Source organism: Doryrhamphus excisus, linkage group LG11, assembly GCF_037039965.1.
Source record: "Doryrhamphus excisus strain RoL-2023G ecotype Guam linkage group LG11, RoL_Dexc_Guam_v1.1, whole genome shotgun sequence".
Taxonomy (NCBI): Eukaryota; Metazoa; Chordata; class Actinopteri; order Syngnathiformes; family Syngnathidae; genus Doryrhamphus; species Doryrhamphus excisus.
This window is the reverse complement of record NC_136367.1, coordinates 21,435,107-21,444,655: the sequence shown is the minus strand read 5'-3', so window position 1 is coordinate 21,444,655 and position 9,549 is coordinate 21,435,107. Positions and strand designations below refer to the sequence as shown.

At 47.1% G+C, this 9,549-nt stretch overlaps 2 long non-coding RNA genes across 2 annotated transcripts; both read left to right on the top strand.

Moving 5' to 3' along the window:
- Window positions 1-2,382: 2,382 nt before the first annotated feature.
- LOC144901226 (uncharacterized) lies at window positions 2,383-3,787 on the top strand. Its single transcript, XR_013629378.1, has 3 exons — window positions 2,383-2,709; window positions 3,469-3,603; window positions 3,738-3,787. It is a non-coding gene; the product is annotated as an uncharacterized LOC144901226 (long non-coding RNA).
- Window positions 3,788-3,996: 209 nt separating this feature from the next.
- Window positions 3,997-8,183, top strand: LOC144901259 (uncharacterized). Its single transcript, XR_013629431.1, has 4 exons — window positions 3,997-4,188; window positions 4,914-5,053; window positions 6,523-6,779; window positions 7,857-8,183. It is a non-coding gene; the product is annotated as an uncharacterized LOC144901259 (long non-coding RNA).
- Window positions 8,184-9,549: the final 1,366 nt, after the last annotated feature.

Sequence of the window (9,549 nt, the reverse complement as noted above, 5' to 3'; positions counted from 1 at the left end):
GTCATTTGTGTTTTTCTTTCCCTGACATTTGGACCACTCTCTTCCACTCTGGTGAGCGCAGTGCTGCTCCTCCTCGCGCACCATTGCTTCTTCTCCCACCCTCGTCTTCCTTTCCTTTTTGCCTTTTTGCCTTTCCTCCTCTCCTCTCCTCTCCTCTCCTTGTGGAGACCCCAGAGAGAGAGAGAGAGCCCAAACCAAGCTGACAAGTGTGTCAGCTCGATAAAACAAGCTTGCGCAGGCCCCCCTTGTAATGCTGCGTCAGCATGAGACCGACCCCCCCCCCCATTCACATGCACATGTAAATAGGTTCAAGTCACATCTCACTCTCTGCACGCTTCTCGCTCTGATGTGCAACTCCGACATCGTGGGATTCCTCACAAGTGTCCCAAAACCCGCCCCTTAAACCCGCCTTATCAGACCTCTGCTGTACACAAACACCCAGCGTGTGTCACTGGACCAGTATCACCTCGGCCCTGGGTCCTTCCCAAAGTGGGGTAGTTGATGTGTTGCTTTTCCATGCAGGACTCTTCATGAAAGAGCAGATTCGTGCGTCTTTACTTACTGTGATTAACTACTGAACAGGTTTACATGATCGGGCCTTTGTACTTCGGGGCTGTTTACACGAGACTGTTCTTAAACAAAAAGGTGGAGGTTTAGCACAGAAATAATTATTACAACATTAAGCATGGATTGACTTTTTATCAGGGCAGTCAAATTGTAATAAATTAATCACAGTTTTCATCTTAGTTAATTATTATTAATCACCACGGTCATCATTTTTTACTGTGTTTTATGAACAGGGATTAATGACAGGACAGTATTAGAAATATTTATAAATGTCCGAAAATGTATTGGCCGAACACTCTTTGATAGCAGCAGAATCACACTCTAATGGTGTTTATAATGAAGAGTTGTGTTCAAAGACACCACGTAATTTCAGTTGAATACACGGGCTTTGCGTGAGATGTATTTTCTGGGATTTCTGAGCCTACTCAAATGCAGCAAATTTGACTCCCGTTGTAAGGTTTACGTTAGTGGGGAATGTTATTGTTTCTTTGTTCTTTGTTTTTTTGTTTATTTACGCTACAGATACAGTACATTCATAATAAAGACGTTGTTGTGAGTTTCGGAGTGTTCCTGAATGCATCTCGTGGTCACCTGGTGACAATGCGGAAGTGCCGTTCCCAGGACGAGCGGGCGGACTAGAGACGTGTTAGAAATATACAAATGGTGTTCAAATTGCTTTGCTGTTCGTGTGTTCAGGTCAGAATCAAGTTAACTATTAACTATGATCGTAAAACTTTAAAATAGTTTTGTGTAAACATCGTTTATAGTGGTTCATATGTTCATATAAGATTCACTAGCTATGTTCTGTGTTTGTGTTTGTTTGGACTCATTGTGTGTTTCTGTATGCCTAGAACACCTGAGTGCTGGGCAGGGGCGTGGCCAGGGGCGTGGCCAGGGGCGTGGCCAGGGAGCAGACACACCTGTGGCAGATTGGAAATCAGCCCTGCTTCAGCCAGCTGTTCCAGCTGAGGGATGCAGAGTTGTTTGTAGCACATGCTAGCGCTTTATTGCTGTTTGATTGCTTGTCCTCTACCTGCTGTGGCAAGTACCAGTTTTTCTGCTTTGCTCTGCCATCTTCCGCGTCTCCTTTGGCCTGCTGCCTTTTTTGTTGTGCTCGCATTCTGCCTTGTGAAGCTTTTTGCTAGCATTGTGCTATGCTGTGGGTAGCCACGGTGCTGCGCATTATGTTGGACTATAATTGTTGGACTGTAATCGGACCTCAAAGACTTTGTTTTTTGCTGCCTCATAACATTTTACACAGCTATTCACTGTTTACATTGCATTTTGCAACTCTTATGCTGCAGGGACTTCAGCTAGACATCTGCTAGTGAGCTGAGTTAGCCTCAAATTTATGTGTTCTAAACTTTTTAAAAAGCCCCAATATTACCACTTCCACAAGGAAGGGGAGGATAGCCATATTAAGTATGAAGTTAATGTGCTGCCAAGTGAATAGAATGCTCCATACAGTAGGCCAACGTCTACAATGACCTTTTATCTAGCAAGGGAGCGCTAATCAAGCCATGATATTGCGAAGGATGACTAATTGGATCAACATTATTTCCTATGAGAAATGATTGTTATTGTATGCCTTGGTTTGAGTTGGACCTTCTGGAAGGGATTAATGATGCTAACCAAGGTTCTAAGTACAACTATTTTACGGTTTTATTATGGGGGTTTGATAACCTAAAAAACTTTTAATATCTTGTTTCATCAATAATGTTTAATTAATGTGAAGGAAAACAGCAATTGCTTGCAGTAAAAGTACAAATCGAAAGAACAAATATTTCCAAGCTTCTTTCGGGGGCCACATAAAAGGATATGGCAGGCCAGATCTGGTCCCCCGGCCTGGAGTTTGACACTGGTGCTGTATATGGTTATTCCAGCTATGCTGAAGCACACTACAATGGTGGACTCGGACCTTCCCATACAAGTGTATGTGACAGAGATGTGACGAGGGTACTCGGTGTCAGTGTTGTCTCCAGCAGACGCTAGTGCTCTGGACCTTGTCAGCCGTCTGCCGTCCCGCCTCCAGCTTCTGCTGGCACTTGGACTGGTGATGGTGATGATGAAGAGATCCAGAGAGGACCGATATACTCGCTGAGGTTTATCAGAGTGAAGAGGGACGGCTTGACTCGGCTGCAGGTGATTCTGGTGGATGTTCTTGTATCAGCAACAGGTGACTTCACAGGCGTCTGTCGTCTGGTTATCTGAACTGTGAGCTTGTAACGCGATCTAAATGGGGCTCAGTCAAACAGAGCTTTGGGAAGGCTGCGCTGTAATCACGTGCATGGTCACCTCCACCCCCAACACTGCAACCCCCACCCACTCTCTACACAAGGCAAGAGAGGACGTGACTGTCTTTGGGCCTTTGGTGGGATATTATAAAAATGCCCGACCGGTGAGTCGCTAACACGTTGGGTGCTTTGTTTGGCCATTTGTTTCCACAACAATACAATACAGGACAGACCAACTAGTTTCTTGCTTCAGTACCGTATGAAAACCAAGACCGTGTACAAAAACTAAGGCAAAATGTTCTAGAACATTTTTACCAAAACCAAATCATACAAAAGTCAAGGTTGGCTGTTTCTTTATCTCAGGAACTCTTTGGTTGTTGTTCTTTCAGCACTTTCATCCTGAGGCAAATTAGCTCTTTAGCGTGAGTGCTCCTCTTCATCACGCAGCAGTCCAGCCTTTCAAAACCTGATTACTGATAGTGGATTCTTTTCTTGATCAAACTTAAGATTTGTCAGTTCAAAATGTGATATTGGCATCCAATTGACTCCTTCCTGAAGTTGAACTATAAGCTTCAGTTCTTCAGGGTTGAAAGCGTGCCAAAAGTAGCTTTAAACCCTGGAAATGACCTACCCATTAGTGTAAATCTCTTATTTTATTGACCAACAGGACCCTGCCATTGGCTGCTGACCAGTCCGGGGTGTACCTGAAATTAGCTGGGATAGGCTCCAGCATACCCGCGACCCTGATGAGGCTAAGAGGATGGATGGATATTGAGCAATGGTGGAATGAGGACCAACTGAGGCATGAAGATTCCTGTTTCTCATCTCTGTGTTTCTACTGCCTTGAAAGTTTGTGTTTGTGTTAACCAAACTATGTTCAGGGCGAACTGTGTTCTTGGTCTTCCTCTCTCTGAGTTGTATTTTATTTTGCAGCAGACATCACTGCCCCCTCTTGGACTGGAGTGGAACCACAAATGTACAGTATTTCCTGTCAGGTGGGACTGGTATTCCCCTTTTCAACACTTGAGTGCTTCTATGTGAATGTTGCATTTAGAGTTATGAGCGGGGTGGGGGTGGGGGTGGGGTGGAGGGTCCTTATCTCTGGCCAGCATACTTGCAGTGACGAGTGTGGCCTCCACCTCAACCTCAAACCCAGCCGGCCCTGCCGGGGGGCAGAAAACAGACGGAAGGGAGGAAAAGAAAGCGTTACGGGAGGGCTGAGGGTATAAACGACAGCGGCGAAGAAACAAGAGACGTCTCTTGACAGCCGAGCTTCCGCTCTCTGAGGCGCGTTTGACCACAAACTGGCAGCGGTACACAAACACAATCGATCCACTTCAGCTGCATGCGCGCCCGAGCGGTCCCGCATGCATGACTCCCGTTCTGCGTGAGTGGATATTATGTAACGAGTGCTGTTGACCGGCCGCTGACTTTGGTTTCATCTCACTGAGCCATGATGAGCTAGTTTTTGTTTGTGCTGAGCAAACCACAAGTCTCAGTGGGCAACAGGTGCTCCAAAAGAGGATGTCGAGACACAATTTATGCCCCCTCTTGACTTTCTTATCACCGCTGGTGAAGGAGGGCAGCTGTGAAAATGTCCCCCCTTTTCGCTTCCCACAGAGCCCGGTAAACAATATCTCCATGTCAGTTGCTGCACTCCATGTGACCCGCAGAGACGCTGGGATCTCCATTAGCCAGCACATGACCTGTACATCACTGATGGCGTTATTTCATGAAAGGTGGGGGCGGGGTCGCAGCAGACATGAGACGACCGCCGCAGTGAATAAGATATGGGGATAGATCACATTAGTCGCTGATGTTGCAGCTGCTGCTTTTGGTCATGTGTCACGCAATAAAGTTCCCCAGTGAAACGACCACCTTTATGTTGACTGAAACCCGATCACTTAAACAGATGGGGTGCTCAACAGGAACTCAATGGTAGAGATCGACTTGGTTGTTTTCATACACTTCTGGGAGAAAGTACATGTACACGTAACACGTAGAGAAGTACATTCTAGAGTAGTACACTTCCATTTTTTAAATAAAACCACTGGTTAGACTTAAAAAAAAAACTTTTAAATGAAAGGTTTGATTGGACCCTCCTTTTTCCAGGTCCAGATGTACGATGAATGGATTCATGGCAGCGTTGGAACGCTCTACCTAAGCCTCAACCCGAGTTCACGCTGGATCTGTCGCAGCTGCGGTCCTGATCCAATCCGTCTTTCCGCAAAGGTCCACTCCCGCTGAAACCGGTAGGCACTGCGGTGAGCGTCCATTCTGACTGACGAAAGAGACTGGATGCTCACCGGGTCTCGTTATTGATGCACCAACACAGATGTGAACTACACGCTCTGGCAGAGGAAACTGTGCTCACGGAAGCAGATGTTCACGCGATAACTAGCCTTGTACAGGAAGTTAACGTAAACATAGCTGGATTTGCCTGCACGGTGTTGTACAGCCTATTTTTGGACCAAATTTTGCAAGGTCGCGAATGTGCGGGCATCCACTATATGAAAGGACGGCATCAGGACAGGACAGGATGTGTTGCACGTTCCTAAAATTTAAGCACAAGCAGGGCCATCCTCCAAACGTGAGCAGATCTTTGTAAAACTGTTGAATCTGTCCTGACAACGTGAGAGCCAAAAAGGGGCATGCGCTACGTCCATGCGGAGACGATGGAAGATGGCTTTGTGTAAAGTCCATCCTCAGATATTTTGGTCACATGTTCATGCGTATCGTACTTCTTAATCTATCGCACCCTCTTAACCTCTCGGGCCGGGAACCTCCCCCCATCATTCAACGCTCCCATCATTTCTTCTTGGAGGTTTCCTCTAACGTCTCCTAATTTAGTATGTTCTCCCAACTGCATGTGAAAAAAAAGCCTCACTAAGCTCTCTGTCCTGTCTCACTCGTAAAACATCATAAGCCTGAGTGTGTGTGTGTGTGTGTGTGTGTGTTTCCATGTCCATACAATTATATTTCCAGTCCTGGAGGGAGTAATCAGGGCTCCAGGAGGGTCGTCCACTCGGATTCACCACCAGCTCTTTATAAGGAGAAGGGAAAAGGGCCTGCTGTCTATATTTAGATGGACTTTATTGGGCCTCTTGTCTTCATCCCCCTCTCTTTCTGTGCTGCTGCTACTCTTCAAAATCTCCCAGCATGTGGGCGGCCGGCCCTCCTCTCCATGGCAGCGAGGGGAGAGCGAGCCTAATAATGATGCTGATAAGAAGAGTGCAAAGGCAACACCACAGCAAGGACGGCAGAGAGGTGGTGGGTGGTGAGAGACGTCTTTCCCTGTGGTTCCTTCGATGACTCTCATCCGCAAGGCCTGTCTCGGGAAAGGAGAGGGATGCAGTCATGTTCTTTCATGTTCAATTTCCTGCCATTTTGTGCCTTTCATGTCCATACCTTTGCAGTCATATTGTGAAAAATGCTGGAATAGGGAGTATTTTTTTCTATTCTTTCTTATGCGAATGCATTTCTGTATAGTAGTAGTATAGAAGTCCTCTTGTCTCCCACACAGACGATGCTGGGCCAACGGGTCCTTCACGGTATCTTCAAAATGACTAAAGCACGTCTGTCCATGGACACTTTCCATCTTTAGAAACACAATAACTCTATTACTGTAATGACTAATGACTGGTTTGATTTCTTTATTTTGCTCTTCTTTCCCGTTACCATCCACCTACCCACCCATCCATCTCCTTCCCACTTTTCCCAGGTGGGGGCATGGGAGCAGTACCCTAAGCAAGGAGACCCAGACTTCCATCTGCTCCCAGTTGAGTGTCCTGGGTCTCTCCCCCACGGCCTCCTCCTGGTCAGACATGCTCAGGGTGGCGTCCTGACCAGATACCCGAACATCTCACCTGGCTCCTCTGACTTTCTCCTGCGTTCGTTCCACCTGAGCGGACCAGGGGATGGTGTCCCTAATTGGGGAATAAGACAATCAAGAAAGCATTGCACCCTGCGCCCACGTTGGTGAGCTCCTCTAAACACCCAGATACTAGACCTTAGGCTGCAAGTGTATCTTCTATGGATGATGCCAGCTGCTCCACAAGGCTGTTTGTTCAACCAGGCAGCCAGCGAGTACGTTCAGCTAAATATGTCTGCATGATGGAACCCATTAAGTACATCTCCATGGTAACGCTACAGGGACAAAAATACCGGGCATGTGGCCGTTGCACCTTTAGGAGAATATGGAATTGATCATCATCATCATACATCTAGCACCCAGGCGTTCATAGACCAATTGCTTTGTTTAGATCGTGTAGGCGGCACTAGAGGCGGACTTTTGGTTCAGCTGTCTGTATTCAGGCGTGACCCTCCATGTCAGCATGATAATTAACTTAAAGGAGGACTGCACTTTTGGGGATTTGGCCCATCATCCACAGTCCGTATGTCCCGTCCATTCTAAAGATATAATGAGGTGCAGTCATGGGCCACCTCTTTTTACTTTTTCCTATCTTTGGAACGCACACACAAGAGAAGGACGCGTGTTCATGTCTTACATAACTATCATACATGATGGGCCAAATATCCAAAAGTGGCGTTTTCCTTCCAGCTTCATTCCTGCAGTGAACGCGGCCCACCTGGGAGAAGAAAATGGGATTTGCATCAATTCAGGAGTCCAAAAGAAAAACATCAACTGCCATGCAAATGAGAAACAAATAATATTCAAAGGAGAAGGGGGTGGCCAATTGTCGCCGTCCCCCCTCCCCCCCCTCCTCGGTCACAGGGCTGAAAGGTCGTTCAAGCTTTACCACAACAGCAGCAACAACAGTTGCACTGCAGGACACGCCGTGACATCAGAATAGTAGAAGCAGCATCCCAGACAATGGTTCTCTGTCCCGGAGGAGAATAGCCCAAGTTGGACCCCGGCTGGACAGAGGCTCCTGTCAGCCAGCGTGTCGGCAGCACACACGTTCTATTCAGCACGGCTCGTAGGAAATTGGCATAGCATGTGGACAAAGCGGCGACAGTTAGAACATGTTCCATGCTCATCGCTCTGTATGAGGGAGGGTGTTTACATGTGAGCTCCTCTCTGTCCGTGCTCAGGAACGTGGAGGCGGAGGCGGAGTAGGAGGAAAGCCCCAAAGAAAGAAGCGTGGAGCGTACAAAGCACAGAGCTGTGCTCGATAGAAGCACCCCTGGAACAGCGCAAGGTATGGCAGAGGAGTATTTTCACTTAGCCGGGTACACGAGGAATTCAGACGCAAATATAGCCATCATTCAGCCTGACATCTCTGAACATCTCCGTGGAGATGCTCTGCAGCTTGATTAGTGAATGACTGGAGATGGCAGTATTTCTTGGCAGAATAATAACGTCCTCTGGTGATATGCGTCCAAGTCCTTTCCAAGGAACGAGACACCTTTTGGAGTTCATATAGTAGAAATGTGCGATACCACTCATTTCCTCTCTGATCAGATACTGCAAAAACATTTGGCTGATATCGGCCTTACCAATCCGATACTGAGACAGTAATCCCTCGCCACATCGTGCAGTCAACATCACCGTTTTTCATCCTTCCTTATTTTCTATGCCGCTTATCCTTACTAGGTTCTCAGAGGTATGCAGGAGCCTATCCCAGCCGCCACCCTGGACTGGTGGCCAGCCAATGGCAGGGCACATCCAGACAACCGTTCCCACTCGCATTCACACCTACAGACCTATTTGGAGTCGCCAAGGGGCGAACGTGCAAATCCACACGAAGATTCCCAAGCGGAGATTCCAACCCAGGTCTTCCAGATCTCCCGACCTTGTGGCCAAAATGAAGCATTTTCAAGCATACAAGAGGATAAATGAACCCACATACGAATATAAAGCATTCAGAAAACTCATTCAAAGACACTGTCAGGATGACGTTGCATACCCCCCCTTTCTGTCCAGGCGTGTTTACTTTGGAATCTAACGGTATGCACTTGTGTGATATCAGCATCTTGAGGCAGCGTATACTGTATAGTTCAACTTGAAATATTTGACCAAAGACCCTCCAGTGAAGAGCCTGCCCTCTCCAAACAGCCATGAAGGTTTACAGGCCGTGACAGGGACAAGTGAAGAAGCTCACCTCCTAGCTGAATTTCACATGCACAAAGGGGGGGGGGCTAATGCCGGATGGAGAGCCTTAACAGATCCCAGACACTGTTTGGAAAAAACACCTGCACTGTCCAAAGTGGACTTTGGAGCAGCTCAAGGCAAATAGTGAATATGTGTGTGTGTGTGTGTGTGTGTGTGTGTGCATGTGTGTGCGCACGCTGCTTTATGATACAAAACCCACCTGCCCTTCAGCTCGGGTCTGATGACAACAAATGCAACAAAGGCTCCATGGTGGTAGCACACAGCCCCCGGGGGCCGCATGCTCGTCTGTATTCTTTCAATAGCCGTGTATATTTAAAAATGCTTTCATAGTGATGGGAACACGGCGTTATGAATTAGCATAGAGGATGTTTGCCTAAACAAGGGTGGGGGTGTACTGGACTGGACTATTGTTGGAGTCATCCAAGGACACTGAAGGCCTTTTTGTCTGCTAACATCCAAGCTAGGAAATAGTGCGTTTCCTTCACGTGCGCCACTAAAAGTATTGTTGTGTACAAACAAATGGGTGGGCCTCTTGTCAAGTTAACGCAATCGCTTTATAAAAACCTCATGTGTTCATAAAACCCAAAAATCATAACCACGTTAGCAAACAATCTGCTCCAAATTGAACATTGCAGCAAAGGTGTAAAATGTTGACCTAAAACTTTTATGGTA